At 40.9% G+C, this 19,218-nt stretch overlaps 1 protein-coding gene across 7 annotated transcripts in view; it reads right to left on the bottom strand.

The window, feature by feature from the left end:
* The window catches only part of LOC105475779 (cAMP responsive element binding protein 5), a 415,489-nt gene that overhangs the window by 22,641 nt on the left and 373,630 nt on the right, over nucleotides 1–19,218 (bottom strand). The gene's annotated exons all lie outside the window — the stretch shown is intronic.

Below are 19,218 nucleotides of genomic sequence, written 5' to 3'. Positions count from 1 at the left end.
ACTATTCAATATGATAATGCCATTGAACAAAGAGCCTCCATCTGGTGTGCCACTGTATTTTGTTTTTTAATTTTTTTTTTTTTTTTTTTTGAGACGGAGTCTCACTCTGTCACTCAGGCTAGAGTGCAGTGGTGCGATCTCGGCTCACTGCAACCTCTGCCTCCTGGCTTCAAGCAATTCTCTGCCTCAGCCTTCTGAGTAGCTGGGATTACAGGCACCTGCCGCCATGCCAAGCTAATTTTTGTATTTTTAGTAGAGATGGGCTTTCACCATCTTGACCAGGCTGGTCTTGAACTCCTGACCTCGTGATCCATCCACCTTGGCCTCCCAAAGTGCTGGGATTACAGGCGTGAGCCACTGCGCCCGGCCAGCCACTGTATTTTGTAAGAGTCACAAGAACAAATGCTCTTGCTTCTCAAAAGATTTCTCAGACACAGAGAATAAATAATTTCAAAATTTAAAATGTAGAGAACTAATCTGATTTTAGGGCTTAAAATTAGAGTTAGTAATTTATGAGCTTTGGAGGTAATGTGTAGGTATTTTCTGTTACCAATATCTTTCTTATGGTCCCTTCCAGTACTCTTAATTTTTCTCACTCAATAGCTTTCTTTTGACTTTGAGAAGGGAGTGAGGAAAATAGAAGAATATGGAGTATAGTACCTCCTTTGATGGCCACATCAACCGGCCAGATATATTTCTAACACAGAAGCATTATCCATTCATAAGCAGACATGCACACAAATAACTTGTACCTGAGTCTAAAGGAAGGGTCAGCAAACTTTTTCTCATAAAGAGTCAGACAGTCAATATTTTCTTCTCTTATCTTCTCTGTCTCAACTACTCAACTCTGAAACTGTGGTGCAAAAGCAGCTGCAGACAATGTGTAAATGAATGAATCTGCTATGTTCTAATACAACTTCAGGGACAGGAAATCTGAATTTCATATAATTTTTACATGTCATGAAATGTTATTCTACTTTTGATTCTTTTTCCCCAGTCACTTAAAACGTAAAAACCATTCTTAGTTCATGCACTGGACAAAATTAGGCAGCGGGCCAGATTTGGCCCTTGGGCCATCATTTGCTAACCCTGTTCTAAAGGTTCAGTTGATAATCAGCTTAGTCCCAGTTTCTTCAAATTGTTTCTTCTGTGACACAGTCAATTATCATCATATCCCGAGGGGCACAATATGCTAAGGACTGTATAATGCAGTTACTCGTTGGAAATATATCTTATGCAGAGATGATTGTCTAATTGGCAAGCTCCCATTGGCTTCATGAAGTATTTACCAGGGGACTCAAAGTTCTCTCCAGATTTATGTTCTTATCTGATCCATGATAGTGGTGTATAATTGCTGGGCAAGGAAACAGTTGTATTTAAATGATGATCAAAGCTACCATGTGCTAACATTGTACAATATTAATGATTCTCAACCGGTTACATACACTATTGAAAAATACCAATTCAATTAATCAAAATCCTTAGTTAAACATAAAAAGCCTCTACCTGCTAAGAAAAAAATAAATAAAAAACAAGAGGAAAGGATGGTAGATTGTATGTTAATATGAGATCATCATTTCAAATATTTTCGCATCCTGATTCAGTAACCACATAGTCCACTTCTCGCCTCTTTCATGAGCAACAGATACTGCACAACAGCTACTCAACTTCATAATCCTGAAGCAGTTCAGCATCCTAAATGTCTGGAAAAGATGAGATGCTGGGTGCTGGGTATTGTGTTTCCTTTTTTTTTTTTTTTCTTTTTTTTAGATGGAGTCTTGCTCTGTTGCCAGGCTGGAGTGCAGTGGCACGATCTCACTGCAACCTCCACCTGTTGGGTTCAAGCGATTCTCCTGCCTCACCCTCCCGAGTAGCTGGGACTACAGGCGTGTGCCACCATGCCCAGCTAATTTTTGTAGAGACAGGGTTTCACCATATTGGCCAGGATGGTCTCCATCTTTTGACCTCGTGATCTGCCTGCCTCGGCCTCCCAAAGTGCTGGGATTACAGGCGTGAGCCACCATGCCCGGCCATGTTTACTTCTAAACAGAAGAGTGAACTAACACTTCTCATCTCCAATTTTGAGCAATGATTTCATTGTTTTTATAAAAATGCTTATTATAAAAATTTAAGCAATGCTTTGCAATGAAGTCAGCAACAATGAAGCCAAACGTGTTGTTTATATCTGGTGGGTGAACAGCATTCCAGACAACTCTATATATGTATATGGAGAGATGAAAGAATAACTAGAATAATTTTATAACTGTGGAATTAAAATAGCATGTAATTATAAAAACTTTTATTTGACTATGGCATAGCAAAGAAATGAAAATCTGGGAAATTGCTGGGATTTAGATACATGTTTCTTTACCCTAAGAAAAGTTTTTAGATGATATCTCTGAATTTAAGGATGAAAAAATATGAAAAGAGGTTATGTTGAAATCATCATGCCTTTTAAAAAAACTGACATGATGGAAAGTATGGATGGACTTTTCTAAACTATCCCTTGTAATTTCATTACTATAAAAGTATACTTTTTATAATAAAAAATCAATTACTACAACAATATTAGATGAAAAAGTAAAAGCCACTTGCCTAGCCTTCTCCCCTAAACCCCAGTCCCATTCCTCAGATGTAACCACCACATATCCTCAGACATTTGCTTTGCATTTATTAGGATACATTTGTGCAAGCCCTTTTAATACATAGTTTTGTATCCTGCTTTTTGTCCCTTTAGCAATATATCCACAAAATAGGTAATAATAATGGCTATCATTAGCTAAGTACTTGCTATGTGCCAGTTCTTGTTCTCTATGTTTTACAAATATCAAGCCACCTAATCCTCAGAACAACCATGTAAGGCTAAACGAGAGGCAAAGCCACTCTACCTCCAAAGCTTGTTCTCTAAACCAGGAGAGAAGGTGCCACAAGCCATGCCATTCACACTTTGCCAAAAACAGAAATGTACTGTGTTTTGCCACCGCCCCATCATCAAAAGGAAAAGCAGAAAGAGTGAGAAGGGGCTAGAAGAGCTGACAAGAGGAGAAGTTATTGCTGCATGGTCCAGCAATGGCCACGTGCAAGTGTTACTCAGCACACAGCTAGGGACCTGGATGCGCTCTTTCTGAAATTTAGTGGAAGAGAGAATGGATGGTAAAGAATTTCCAGGAACTTCATCTGCAGCAAAGAAAGGATTATCCAGGGTTCAGCATCTTCATCTCCCTTGTATTTGTGAAGAATTGATACTTACATTTCCCCAATCCAAAACACAGACATGATAAGGGCCATGCATCCGTTCTCCCTGCCTCTACTTCCTCACCCTTGGCTTTAACCCTTGTAAGTCTGTCTAATGCTCAGGGGATGAAGGTCAAAGCCCTTAATATGGCCTAGCTGTGGTCCCTGCAGGGCATGGGCCTGCCTTCCCATCAGCCCTTTCTCTTCCCAGCCAGCCACACTGACCAACTTTCAGTGCATCATGCACCCCTAGATATGGGGCCTTCGTGTTTCACAATCTTCTTGCCAAGGATGCTCTTTCCCTTTCTTCAGACATTCCCTTTCTTCAGTCCAGCCTTCTCCTTAGTAAACTTCTCCCTGGTTTCCTAGTGTAAATCAGTTCCTGTTATATGATCCTAGTAGAACCATATTTCTTTTAAAAAATAATTTAGTTTGTAGCTATATACTTTTAGTATGATTAATTAATATTCATCAACCATCTCAGATTGTAAGCTTAGAGCAGAAACCATGTTAGAATTTGCTCAGTGTTAAATTCACAGCTTTAGCACAGAGCCTGATACATATGATACACTGAATTCATATTTGTGGAATGAATGAAGGAATGAATGAATTAAACTTTCTGAGACTTATGATAAATGCAGCATTTTAATCTTGGATCACTGTATCTGCTATTTATGTGGGAGGATGATTTTATTAGTCAACCAAGGTTAGCAGAATCAACTACAGAAGTCATGTAGGCAGATGGGCTGTAAAAATACAGTCAAAACAGTTTCCTGCTCCACACCTTGCCTGCCCTTTAGAAAACAGTAACAGAGAAAAGAAAACAGAAGTAAGTAAGAGGAATGCCTGTTAATTTTATCTTGATGTATTTTCCTTGAAAATTTGGCAAGGAAAATAAAAAATCTATGTAGGAGTGGGTCATTGTGCCATCCCTTCAAAGCTACAAGCAACTTTTCCACCTTTAATTAGGAGCAAATGGAACCTGACAAATAAATATGATGCACCAGATCTTCATCTCTCAAATAATTAGCTTATACTGTTAAGGGAAATTACTTGATTGCCTCAAGTCTATTCTTGTACTGTTCAGGCCAACACAATAATGCTAGCAATGCTTATAACATTCTACTTAACTATTTATTTACTCAACAAATGTTTATTGGGCTTCAACTATGTGCCAAGTACCATAATAGGCACATTGTTATTTGCCCACTATTTGAAGGAAATGGAAGATGCATAAAGCCAAGTTTTTTAAAACACCAGAGAGAAGAAATACACATTTAGATGTGGAGATGAAGACTTTTGATCACCCCTCAGAAAATCACAGGCCTCTGGGTTGAGTCTACCCTCTGAGCAGCAGCCTGTGTGAATGCAGTGAAGATAAGTGATTATCCAGCTGCTCTGCATATGCCACATTGAATATTCTCCGTGTCATTTCAAAACAGTTTGGGACACTCCTCAAAGTCCTAAGGAGCCTACTGCGTCCCTGGATCCTGGTGCCAACAAGAGCCGCAGTTGCACTGTAAATCATTCAAATCTCCCAAATATAGAAATTTCTACTCCACTCTCTTAGGGATGATAAATGACCAGTAAATGGGTCTAGGCTGTATTTTGCAGAATGATTTTTCTTTTTGAAGTTGAACTGTGTCTTGTTTTAAATAACATTCCACCTAATACCAAGAAAAGGCAGCATTCCACCTAATGCCAAGAGAGAGGAAAATTAATGAGTAAATATACATATATTTTTCAGCTATAAAACCCAGGGCTATTACTGACATGACTGCAAGAAAGAAAGAAATATGATTCTTGTCAACTTTCTGTCATCTTCTTACCATGTTCATTTATATGAGAGAAAATTAGGAGAGGCGGCGAGAAGCCTGACGCACAGCTAGTTTCAGTCGAAAGGGGTCATTTTCATTTGGTCCATGTATTTTCTAAGCTCCTGTCCACTGTCTGTGATGGGAGGGTGGGCCTGCTGCCGGGTTCTTGGTAAGGAACCAACTGTCCACCTCCTCCCATCCCAGTGTGGCCACTGCTGTCATGGCCCAGCCCTGGTCCCTCTTTAATTTCCCGTTTAGCTCAAGTTTGCATCATGGCATGTCGGGTGAAGCCTGGGTACACCCACACATCATTACCGCCACAAGCATGCATGCTTGTGTGCCTGCGTGAGTGTGCACACACACAGCACACCCACCCACACCCACCCAGGGCAATTTATCTCCCATTAGCAAGTGGCTCATGCCAATTAGAAACATTTGTGGAACTGTGAAAACATCACTTCTCCATCTTCGACAAGGCTGACTGCTTATGCTTTATAGACTCTGAAAGCTGAGCCGAATTATTAAACATTAATTGAAATTCAATTGAGTGAGAGTGAGGAAGGTTGGAGTATTCTTTCCAGAAAGGGTTTAATTATAAATGGCTGTTGGTTTTTGCTCCAGAAAAAAAATGTGAAAATATCAAAAGGTAGTGTTTCTGGGTTGACCACAGAAGTAAGAGGCTGTCTACATACAAATATGACAAACTCTGAATTCATATTTCCTTTTGAATACAAAATAATTGTCCTCTGTAGCCTTTCCAAAGCATTACTGTAATTTCTCTTTTTTTTTTTTTTTCACTTTCCAAACACAGTTGATCCACAAAAGCAGTCAACACAGGCTTCTGAATGGTCCAGTCAGTGGTTTGAGACCAAAAGCCTTCACTGCATGAAGCCTTCACTTCATTGCTTTTTTTTTTTTTTGAGACGGAGTCTCACGCTGTTGCCCAGGCTGGAGTGCAGTGGCGCGATCTCGGCTCACTGCAAGCTCCGCCTCCCGGGTTCCCGCCATTCTCCTGCCTCAGCCTCCTGAGTAGCTGGGACTACAGGCGCCCGCCACCGCGCCCGGCTAATTTTTTGTATTTTTAGTAGAGACGGGGTTTCACTGTGGTCTCGATCTCCTGACCTTGTGATCCGCCCAAAGTGCTGGGATTACAGGCTTGAGCCACCGCGCCCGGCCCACTTCATTGCTTTTAATAGCAATGATTACCGACTTCCTCTAGGTATCAAAGATTTCTGAAATTCTTTCTGAATTACTAAAGAAGCCCAAATTGATATTTATCCACTGACTTTAACAACTATAAATGGCCAGCTTAGATCCCCAAATGCTTTCAAAACTTGGAGATGTGGCAATAGACAGAAAAACTGTTCTGTGCTGTGCACGGGATTAACTAAGATCATATTTGGCTTAATCACTTGGAATAAAATCTGTTCCTTTAAAACCTTTCATAAGGTAACTCAGTTTTGATGGTTCCACAATTTAAGTATTCTGATTTAGATTTTGGTTTGCTAATAAAACTTCAAATAAGTCCGCCAGGTTGGAAGGAAACATTACCCAGGAGGAAAAGGATTCCATAAGACCTGGAAAAATAAATATTCCTTTCATTTGTCACATTACATCATTCAAACTTATTAACTGAAGATATTAGAAAGGATATAATTAGTAAACACAAAGGAGTTGTATTATATATAAATCAATACTCTGGTCCATTGGCAAATGATGCACGGAGTATCACAGGATGAAGTACCATGCTAGCTCATGAGTAAGGATGGTATTTCAGAAAAGTGGAACTTCCGCAGATCTCATGTAAGCAAGAAGAAGAATTTGGTGCTTGATCAGACCTAACTGCTAGGTGATACATTGCACTTTGATGTCTAAAAAGTCAAACCCCAGAGACAAATCTTAGCAATTTCCCTGCCAGCCTTTTTCATATTAATATCTAAATCATATATTAATTACAGTTCTGTAAGAGTGAGCCTTTAATTTATTCTTGCTGAATGATTAATGAATGCACATTTATAGAATTATTTTATTTCAGATACCACTTCCCTGTGTCTCTTATATTTCAGTGATTGTCTTTTATAATTCAGCAGGAGGGTGAGCATTTTAAGAGGCTGTGCATTTTGGCAACTTTTAGAACAAACTGCTATTCTGAGAGCCAGAGGTAGTCTTAGCTCTATTATAAGGCAGCTCTAGGTCCTTAAAGAAGTAAACCACTTAGCGCCATGTGCCTTCATCTATCTAATAAAGGAGGGCAGGATTCTTCATTCCCTATTTCATCAGAGAAAGGATCCAAGCTGAGGCTTACTAAGTAAAGAAATGTGTTGGAGAAATGAGTTGGGTGAATGTCTAAAACAAAGAAAGAAAAGTTATCATTGCAGAGAACTTCAGAAAAACAACAGAAGACTTAGAGTGAGAAGTCTTGCTTTTAAAGCCTGGCTCCAGGATGTTGGGTATTCACCTTAAGCTTCAAATTCCTCTTCTGTGAAATGGGGGTACATAATGAGATGAGAATCTGTGTAAACCATAAAGATATACAGCAGAGTCGATGGAACTGAGTAGAGTTGTTTTGTGGATGAGGAGTGGGTGGGTAGGGGTGAGGTTAATAATCAGCTTTTGATGAAAAATAAAGCATAATGGAATATTATTTGTCCATACAAAGGAATGAAACACGGATATATCCTACAACATAGATGAATCCCAAAAGCATTATACTAAACGAAACAAGCCAGACACAAAAGGTCACATTTTGTATGATTACATTTACATAAAATACCTAGAAATACTTAAATCATAGAGACAAAAAAACAGACTACTTATTGCTGGAGGCTGAGGGGAGGATCAAGTCACTGCTTAACGGTCCCAGGGTTTCCTTTTGAGATAATGAAAATATTTTGGAACTAGACAAAGATGATAGTTGCACAACATGTCGAATGTACTAAATGGCACCAAAATGCACACCTTAAAATGGTTAATTTGGGCCGGGTGGGTGCGGTGGCTCATGCCTGTAATCCCAGCACTTTGGGAGGTCAAGGCAGGCAGATCACTTGAGGTCAGGAGTTTGAGACCAGCCTGGCCAACGTGGTGAAACCCTGTCTCCACTAAAAATATAAAAATTAGCAGGATGTGGTGATGCGCGCCCATAATCCCAGCTACTTGGGAGGCTGAGGCAGGAGAATTGCTTGAATCCCAGAAGGTGGAGGTGGCAGTGAGCCGAGGTCGTGCTACTGCACTCCAGCCTGGGCAATAGAGCAAAACAAACAAACAAACAAACAAAAAACCAGTTAATTTTATTTTATGTGGATTCTATCTCAATTTAAAAATGTTTTAAAAAGTAAAGCAAAATGAGAACCTCTTCTGACAGTGGGCTGATATAGAACGCTTGACTTCATCTGAGACTTACTGCTATTTATTTTGATGTCACCTTATGTGAAACACTGTATTATGAAACAATGAACACCAAAAAGATATTTGCCCTAGAATGGCTAAAGTCAATGCCAGGCTTTTAGTATTTGCCTCAGAATTTGGCTCCTCTGCCAGATACTGCTACCCTCCTTTTCTTACAATTCTATTATCTACCAGCTGGCTTAGAACCAAAGAGAAAATGCAGAAGCCACAGCCATCCAACTGTGTATAATACAAAGCTAGTCGAGAGTGTTTAACACACTGGACGAAGAATCAGTATCCGCAAAGATCTTGTCTAATGAGAAATTTAACAGGAATCAGTATAACATCTTATGCTTGGTTAACAAAAACAAAACAAAAAGCATCTACTATCCAAAGCAGCTTAGAAAATATATAGCTTGGTGCTAACATATATATAACAGAAGGGTGTGGGGATTTTGACTTCATAAAGCATCATTATGCAATGCAGACATCAAAATAGCTGATGTGATTTTTCTGCTGTATCAATAAAACTAGATTAGAGAACTCAAGAGAGTGAGTCCTGTTCTCTGCAGGGCCATGATGTGAGCCATACAAATCCAGATCCCTCACCTGCCTGCCCCCACCAAAGATCTAAACATCACATCTAATAGTGTTGGATTTTTCTCTAGGGGAGTATCTCAATTCTGAATTGATGGGCAGGCATGCTGTTTCTATTTTTCCTCTATAACACTGGGATGAACATCCCTATATACACATCTTGGCATGTTTGATGATTTCTAAAAAGTGTTCATTAGTTTTTTAACAAAATCTGATGAATTGATCCATTTAGTTGGGTTCAATTTCTGGGCAGAGACAGTGGTGGTGGTGACAGAGTGTGTGTGTGTGTGCAGGTGTGCACATGTAGGGAATGAAGGCTGGGTGTCTCTTAAAGGATATCTAAAGGGAAGAAATGCCCTGACAAGTTCAGCTTTAAAAAGCCTTTTTGGGGGTCTGATTTTCTTATTCCATTAATATCCCCATACTCAGGTGAGATATTATAGATCCCCTGTTCCTTTCCGGCCACTGAGCTCCTTAAGCATTACGGCATAACCTCAGGTACTAATTTGAATCTAGAAAATATTATACCTAGTTTCCCTGGGAAATGCACTAAATGCACAATGTGTCACTAAATGCACAATGGATGTAGAATAAATATTTGTTGATTGCCAGCCTGCCTGCTGCCTGAAAGTCTCCAGTAGTAGTGCCTAATTTTGTAATATCTTTGAAGCTGTGGCCTATAATTTTCTTTACAGAAAGAACACTTTCTGGTAGTGACTGCAGGGAGAATAATGCCCTTTGTCTTGCTAACAAACACTACTCACCTCTAATATCTCAGCACCTGCAAACCTGGGTAACTTTAGGTGAGGGCTTATTTCCAGCTTTTATAGAAGAAGAAAGTTCTATTGGAAAAAAGTAATCCCTTGTTATTTTATTTTGGATGAACTTTTAATCAGAAACACAGGCAGTAACATATGTTAGAAAAATACATATGAAACATAGAACTTTGCATTTATAACCCACCATGGAAAATGCGTGCTAATGCAGCATTAACTTTGGGGTTTTAATTGCACAGAAGTCAGGAAATTCGGAGTTCAAGTTCCCACAGCAAACTTTACTCCACATGTGTATCACAGGGCCTTTCCTGAGTGGGTGACCTAATTATTTGGCAAAAAGGGGTGCAATGAATAGTGATGGAAAGGATTTCTCTTCAATGCTACACGTCCCCAAATCCCAAGCAAGATGGACAGAGGGCAACTCTAGCTACATAAATGGCACCTTTTCAATGCATAGTAGTCATTGGGTATGTGCTTGGTGACGATCGTGACGACAGTCCCTTTGCAGTGCGTGCTGCAGGAGGTGCAGGATTTGGCAGTGTGCTGCTTGGGTGGGACAGCCAATCGCTACCACATCACCCAGCTCTCTAGCAGATCCTCCCCCACGCCCCTGGGAGAGTGGCTATGCTGGGCTTGCTTGATGGACACTGCCCCTTGCTCCATTCCCAGAGGGCATCTCAATAACTGATGCTTAAACTTTTGAATCTGAAATTTGACTAAAAAGCCCTTAGGGGACTGGAGATGGAAGCTTCTCCCAACACATGTCTGCCCTTCTAGACAGCTGTCATCTGGCTTCCCTCCAGTTGTTGGGAAATAGCAAGATGTGTACCATTGGGCCCCTGTTGTAGACATTTGGTGTTCTGGCCAACAGGGCCTCAAACTTTTTCTAGTAAGAAGTCTCCTGGTTTTTCTAATGATAGGGTAAGTTGATTGTATGGAAGTTTAGATTGTCTCGTCCCTTGGTATCCATATCTGAGACTGTCTAATGTGCTCTGTGGGCGTCCAGTCCTGCTTTTTCTCCTTGGGAAAAGAGTGATGGTGTATTTGGGTCCTGCTTGCTATCTGTTGCCTCTGAATCTCACCCCTGCCTGAGACCTCAAAGTGTGGGGGCCCCCAGTACTCACCACTGATATGAGAGGAGTGGTGAGAGGGAGGAGAAGTCAGTGGGGGTCAGGGGAAGCAAGAGAGAGAGGGATTGCAATACTCTCTGATTCTTAAGCAGCTGCCTTACTTCCTTTTTGGACTTTCTATTAGTGGTCCAAAGTCATCGGACCAATAGCCAAATCAACTTGCTGTGACAGTTCTACCATCCTGCTAAAGAGGAGGTCTGCCTGTGAGTGGTCTGGATCATATGGTACCCAACCCAGCAGTCACCTGACCACCCAAACAGCCCATTTATAAATAGCTCCTGGACTCTGAGCACAGTGAGAATCCATGATGCCATTTGTCCACTGCCTGGTCTCCCTGAGCCAGACCTGTAGAAGCCTCTGAGGGACACAGGATGGAGGCCAGTCATCACTGATAAGAGCATGGTCTTCAGTATTTCAGGTAAACCACACCAAGGAGAAGAAAGCTGTGCTCAAGAAAGCCAGAACAAAAAATACAGAATCTTTTCTTCTTTCCCCTTCATGTCTACATTCAAGGCATTTAAAGAAGAGTCATTCATAATCTACTAAGAATCTGGTGCTCTGTGTGTGTGTGTGTGTGTGTGTGTGTGTGTGTGTGTGTCTAGAAAGTTATGCTTAAAAAGAGCTTTTGAATTATGCCCAAGAAGATGACAGTGCACAGCATTTCCAACTGAAAAATGAGGAACAACTTCCTTCTGAGCTGATATGCATCCAAATCATACTGGTTCTCAACCAAATTGTTAAAATTTCAGTAATAATCAGGTATTAGAAAATATTGAGCATTCTATGCTTTATTCTAGTTTTAGAGTTTTTCTAGTTTTGCTTTGTTTTTTTTTTTCCATGTGATATGACAATTATTAATTATTTGGCAATTTTTTTTTTTTTGAGACAGAGTCTTGCTCTATCACCCAGGCTGGAATGCAGTGGCATGATCTTGGCTCACTGCAACATCCACCTCCCAGTTTCAAGCAAGTCTCATGCCTCAGCCTCCCAAGTAGCTGGGATTACAGGCACTTGCAACTATGCCAACTAATTTTTGTATTTTTAGTAAAGATGGGATTTCACCATGTTGACCAGGCTGGTCTCGAACTCCTGGCCTCTAGTGATCAGCCTTCCTCGGCTTCCCAAGGTGCTGGGATTACAGGTGTGAGCCACCACATCCATCCTATTTGGCACATTTTTGACAGTAGAATCACTGGCCCTTGCTAAGCTATCTTTTTACATCTCCATTTCTATTGTCTTTATGGTGTACAATTCAATGAACCAGATATCTGAATCTACTATTTTACTGCCTACAACACAAGTAATGGGGGTGGTGGGGTGGAAAGTGTGGAACCATCTCTTTAAATCACATTGTCACAACTGAGTACCATTCTAAAAATGCCAAATAGAAAGCTTTCTGGTTGATTTATTAATTGAAAATGGCCTCTCTAAAAATTTATCTTCTTACAAGCTTAAGATATCATTTTCATGATCTGTCTTCCTTTCCAGCTCAAGCAATTTCTTTTCTGACTCCAAATTTCTTTTAAGCAACTGCTCACCAGGGACTGACAATAATATGTAGTAGCTTGCCCTAAATCAGTACCTTGCAGATATTAAACTATGAAATAGGTGACAAAAATTATTCCCTACCTTTTGGAGATGTAGAAAATTCCTGTGAAGAAATGTTAAGTGATCTCTTAGGAGTCACTAAAGGGAAGGAATTTGAACCTCCTGCTTTTCTTTGTGGTGTGACCTACTTAGCTGGAGAGCCTCTTGGTTAAAAGAAAGATAGTGGATGATAAAGAGCAAGATGGGGAAGGCAAGAAGAAAGGTGAGAAACAAGGACAGACAGAAAGAAAGAAGATGCGTGAGAGTATCAAGAAAGAAAACAAGTTAGCTCTAGCTGAAGGTAGAAAACATACATGATCCAAGGGCACTAGTATTTATAAATGTATAATGATAAGGCAGAATCATTCCAAAAGAGAAGTGAATACAAGATTGAGTCAAAGTATTCCAAACTCAAAAGAAGCTCAATTCCTTTTTTTGGAGAATTGTCCACTCCACCCTAGTTTCCAGATAAATTAATCACCAAAGGGGTATTATCAAGTGGGTTCTTCTTTTCACCATATGCCAGCAAGATTTGGTGTGGATTTGGTGTGGCAGATAAGGAAGGAATTGCATCCTATAGGGTTGTTTTTATATGCATAAGATTATGTATGGAAATTTTCCCACTTCTGTAAGGTTTTCAAACCATAAGTGGTTAACCAGAGGCTAACAAAATGGTTAACCAAATGTGTCAACCGCTAAGCCAAGTGGAAATGGTGATGGCAGGTCTAGCAGTGGGGAGTTCTCCCATTTCTGTGACATGTTCCAACCAGCCTGACTTCATATGAACAGCATCATGCTTAAGGAGCATATCTGTATCTGGAGAGCTCACAAAGGTGAAGCTCAACTTACCAGGGGAAGGGCCTTCTGCATTTAGTGACTGCTTCTCCTGCTAGGCAGATGTTGCTACTCTGGGTTTGGATTGAAACGTTTCCTCCAACATGTCCCCAAAAAGTGAGCTCACCACTTGGTTCTGGTCTGACTAACTGATGGGACCAAGCCCATCTGAGTGTGAATCTTTTTTAAAGTAGAGGAGGGATTGTTTTCCTTGGTACTGATTCAGTGCCTGCTAGTTTTTCCCTTTCTTTTTTCTTTCTGCTAAAATGTATCCTTTGATTGCCTTCCAAAGCCCATTCACTACGGGAAGTAGATCATCATTAAGCTTCCTTGGTGAGACACCACATATTGCATACTTTGCCAAGGAGGGCAACTGTCAATAGCCAAATACTCAATTTATTATGGTTGGATAACATTTGCTATGAGTAGGACTATTTTTTAAATGAACTGAACTGATTTGTATTATTTAGAAGCTTAAAATCCTTTCTGGAAGAAGGAGGGATACGTACTAAAATTCAATTTGTAAACAAAGAAATAAATAAATATTATACCGTTCTGCAACCAACCCCAACTGTTTCCCTAAACAAAAGTAAAAAGAAAGTTTTAAAATCAGTTTCCAACAAGAGAAAATGCACCTAAGTGCTTTCATTCATTCTATTCAAAAATGTTTAATTCAATCTGGGTCTACAACATTGATTTCCTTGGTGTTCTTGGGGTGGAAGATTGGACAGACAGAGACAGAGGGAAAGTAAATGGAAACAGAGGCATATTCTCATTCTCCTAACTCTCTTTCTTCTCTCACCCCAGGTTCTAAAATTTTGATCTATTTGTGTTTTTTAAATTTAAGGATAGAGTATGTATCATTAGATAGAAATCTGGGACTCTAGGAATGTGTATTCATGACCCATGCTGATGAAACTGATACTCATTGCTGTATGAATCCACCTTCTGAAATGACAGTTACACTTCTCTTTGAATCCTAATTTTGAGCCTTGGTTTCATGTGCAGAGATGGTAAGTCCTACAAATGTGCTCTTTCTACTCCATTGCTCTTTGCTTAATTTTGATCTCACAATTAAAATCTCTGTAACATCAGTTGTTAATTAACTATATTATCAAAAGGATGCTACGACAGAGAACATTTTGTAGAGTGCTGATAAGGCAGGGTGTTTCCAAAGCACTTGCCATTCAAACTCAATAAATGGACCTATTGGGGACACCTATTCTGAAACTAAGACATCCCCGGTGAGGATGGGGAGAGGGGACTGAAAGATACGGTGGAGCACTAGTCTGGTGGATTTCCTCCTAAATGACGAATACCCAGCTAAGAGGTGAACACTCTCACAATAAATCAACTTTGTTCATTTCAGAACTTAATGATTACAAAGTCATATCAGATGAAATCCACAAACCTCATGAATCAGACCTAATGCTTGCATTCAGTGATTCAAATAATACCTATAAAACAACAAACATTAAAACAAACTCAATGCAGTACTAGCATCTATAGTGACACATACAGGTGGTTTCTGTGTATTCTGAGAAAGTTAACTTGTCAGGACAACGGAGTGAAACATTTCAAATGCAACTTAAAGTCATACTCTTCAGGTACATCAGAAAAAACAGTAGGACTCCCATGTTAGGGAGATTAACATGGCAGATGCACATCTAAGATTTCACAGTCCCATGCCACCACAATATACGTCAATGTAGGAATACAGAAGACGTAAAGCAACTGAATCTTTTATTTCCCCTTAGGGAGCCTGGGTGATGTACAGCGTGGGCTGTGATGTACTGAGGCTCGTCATTAAATGTTCCATGGCCTTTTTTTTTTTTTTTTTAACCAGAAGAGGTTTTTAACCTGGCTTCACTTCAGCGAGGGTAATGGCAGCCTCCCTCCCAAAGATTCCTTCTACCCTTCCAACTGGCAAACACTTCCTTCATTTCCTCCTGTAGAATAAGAATCATGCAGAATGACTGCCTGAGCATGGCAGCTCCTCATTCTGCACTTCTCTGGTGTTTTGGAGCAAGTTGTTCATTCTTTCAATAATTTGCTAAGCGTTTACTCTGTGCACGGTAAGAATACCAAGACAAAGATGATATTGCCTATTTCCAAAAAACTCGAAATGCAGTAGAGTCCATTGCCTGCGATGCACTGTAACATGATAGATTAAAGGGATTGTTTCTGTCGAGATTTTAGAATGAGGTTGGATTGTTCTAACTTGAATTAAATAGATGGTACTATTGCTCTGGGGCTAACTAGTGTTTTTAGATGGTAATACATCAAATCTATGTAGTTAACCCTGGCCTAACCTGGTCATGGCTTAACCTAGTGGTTCTCAACTGAGGGCAGTTTTTCCCTTTGGGTGACATTTGGCAATATCTGGAGACACTTTTGATTGTCACAACTTGGGGTGGGAGGAGGGTGCTGTGGTACTGGCATCTAGTGGGTAGGGATGCTGCTAAACAACATTCTACAATGTACAAGACAGACTACCTGCCCCCTCGCCCCACAGCAAATAATTATCCAGCCCAGAATGTGAATAATGCCACAGCTGAGAAACCCTGCCTTAACCTGACAGCCAGGTTAACTAAACCATGACTAAACGACATTTATCTATGTTATTTATTTTATTACTTTGAAGGAGACAGCACAGGACCACTATCATGTGGTATTAAAATTGACTGGTATCAAAATTCAGCTAAATAACAAAATGTCTTTGTGACATATCCTCTCTGTCCTTAATGAAGTTCATCAAACCACTCTGTGGTTCAAGAATGGCAATGATGATAGCAGAGTTAAGAGTCTAGTTTTCAGGCCAGGCGTGGTGGTTCATGCCTGTAATCCCAGCACTTTGGAGGGCCAAGGTGGGAAGATTGCTTGAGCCTAGGAGTTTGAGACCAGCTTAGGCAACAAGGCAAAACCTGTCTCTATAAAACATACAAAAATTAGCCAGGTGTGGTGGTACATGCCTGTAGTCCAAGCTACTCAGGAGGCTGATGTGGGAGGATGGCTTGATCCAGGGAGGTCAAGGCTGCAGTGCAGCCTGCATTTTAGCCTGGGAAACAGAGCAAGACCTTGTCTCAAAAAACAACAACAACAAAAAAAGAATTTAGTTTTCTATTACCGTAGGATCTAATAACTGAAAGAGATGTGGAGCCCACCTGGCCCAAGAATATTTCATTTCACAGATTAGAAAACTGAGAGCCAGTAAGATTAAAAGCCACTGTGACACATGGCAAGTTTAAGGTTGAAGGTGTATTAGAACCCATGCCTCCTGATGGCCAGTCCAGGCTTTCTCTGCTGCCCTAGGGACTAGTCTGGCACTCAACTGCATCTAGAATACTAAATAAGAAACAAGGAGGAAGTATGAAAGTGCTAACAGACCATGTACTATGTAATTTCTGTGTCATTGAGTCAATGTGTTTTGAGGCTGGGTCGCTTCTTTTCAGGAGCCACAGAGACAGTGTCAGCCACCGGGCCACATGCGGAGGGGCAGAGTTAGTTAAACCCACAGGCAGATGTCTCTTCTCAGCTGGGGACAGGTGCTGTCCAGGTAGGATCTGCCAACCTTCTCATCCGCACAGCAGGTACGGGCAGACCCTAGAACTCAGGAGTGTTATCCAGGCCATCGCCCAATTCTCCCTGACCAACAGCAGCTGGAGAACTTCTCTCAGCTTTCTTCCACTGGCTTCCTAACATGGTTTTAAACTATATTCTGTTATCTTTCAATAACTCCAACCCTACGAAGTTCTCCGAAAGCAATTACATAAAAAGCTTTAGCCCTGACATTCTCTTCTCGGTGACTTAGTAGATTTGCACATGGACTTTGGCTCGTGGGGTGGGAGAAGAGGCACAGACTCCACTTGTTCATAGGAGAACAATGATAGTGGGGCCCTGAGTTAGGTAGTGACTTTAACATTTTAATTTTCCAATAACACTCACATAAACCTTTTTAGAAGACAGACTCAACATTTTCTTAGTCAATAAGAGTCGGGAGGAGGATTTGCCTTCCATCCCCACTCTATCTTTTATCTGTAAGGAATTTCAAGAGAGGGGCCTGGAAATATTCAAATTAAAGTACCTAGATAGGCCATAGGCCTGGCGCGGTGGTTCATGCCTATAATCCCAGCACTTTGAGAGGCTGAGGTGGGTGAATCACCTGAGGTCAGGAGTTTGAGACCAGCCTGGCCAACATGGCGAAACCCGTCTTTACTAAAAATACCAAAAAATCATCCAGGTGTGGTGGTCCGTGCCTGTAATCCCAGCTACTTGGGAGGCTGAGGCAGGAGAATTGCTTGAACCTGGGCGGACAGAGGTTGCCGTAACCCGAGACTGCATCACTGCGCTCCAGCCTGGGCAACGGAGCTAGACTCCATCTCAAATAATAAAATAAATAAATAAAGTAAGTAAGTAAGTATCTAGGTAACTTGCCTTCTTTTCTCTTCTTAGATCTTCTGTAAAATCCAGGGCACATCAAAGCCAACTTTAAGTTTTAATGTTCTGTTTTATGCTACTCATTTTCTTTGAAAAGGTGGGGAGAAAGGCCTGTAAAATGGGCAGCCATTAAACTGAATACAAATTGGCTGTATCTTCTTTCAGCCTTCTGACACGATCACTAATCTTCTTGAAACTATCATCATCTGTCCCCCTGATGCCATTGGATCTGCCCCATGGGGGTAAGGGGAGGAAGGAGGCATGATGACACATGACCACGTTCTAGATATAATGTAGAAGTCTGCTCAGAGGTTTCTGTATGGCCCTTTAAACGGGATCCTTATGGGAATTTTTGGATTCTGTCCCATGGAGTTCAAGTGCATTCTTCAGGGCAGCCGGTTACAGTTCCACAGAGGTGTGAATGTCCTGGAGTTTCACAAGCACAATACTTCACATTGTTGGTTCAGAATTACTTTAATTCCTCCCTCCACTGCCCCACCCCCACCCCACTAAGAAGCCCTGGATCTGCGGAGGGACCTAGCACAGCCAGGACTGAAAATGCCAATGAAAGCACAAAACCCCTCAGTAAACATTCTAGTATAAGAATATAATCAAACATTAACAAAGAGTGTGGGCTCAAGTTTTGCCTGATAGTGGTCAAGGTCTGACTTAAGCAATGACATGAAGTTTTCCCAGAGCTCTGTTTTCCTGCAAAAAACCGTCGCTTTATCCCATTTTAGGGCAGTGGATGGAAGTTCTCCTCCATACAGGCAGTGAAGAGCCTATGCTCTGGAGAAGAGCTCCTTCAAAGTGTGTTTAGAAGCCCATGAGTCAAACAAATTGAGAACCCTGCATTCACGCAACCTACATCTGTTGCCAGTTCCAGGCTGTTCCATGCACATGATTTGTATATTATTACACAAGGCGACATCCTATAATGCAAGCACCTCTAAGAGAATTATGGTGTTAAACTGGGACATATGACCCAGATGCTTCCCAACCCCAGTGAGCCCTGGGAGGTCTCCACACCACAGAGTGAGCTGACACAGAAAAGCCTAATGATGTCTACACATGAATTTAGCCTGATGGTGACTGTTTATTTTTCTAACTTGGAGAAACTGCACTGGAGATCATCAGAAAAATGAATAAAGAAAAGCCTCCTTAAATTGTACAGGACTATTAATAGGTTGCGTGATTCCGGTGAACAATCCTGAAGAACGGCTTGTAAAAATCAATACCTTTAACAATTGTGACTTGAAATGAGGCCCTAGGATACAAAGAAAAGAGGGTGGAGGGAGAAACTAAAGCAGGTTGCTAAGGTGCAAAACTGGGTGAAAAGCAAACAGTGCATCAGGCAGCCGCTTCGATTCCCCACAACTCTGGTGAGGCCTTTGCACTCATTCCAGAAAGGCCCAAAAACTG

This window comes from Macaca nemestrina, chromosome 4 (genome assembly GCF_043159975.1).
Source record: "Macaca nemestrina isolate mMacNem1 chromosome 4, mMacNem.hap1, whole genome shotgun sequence".
In the NCBI taxonomy this organism is placed as follows: Eukaryota; Metazoa; Chordata; class Mammalia; order Primates; family Cercopithecidae; genus Macaca; species Macaca nemestrina.
Note: the sequence above shows the minus strand (reverse complement) of the source record. Positions and strands in the feature narration are given on the sequence as shown.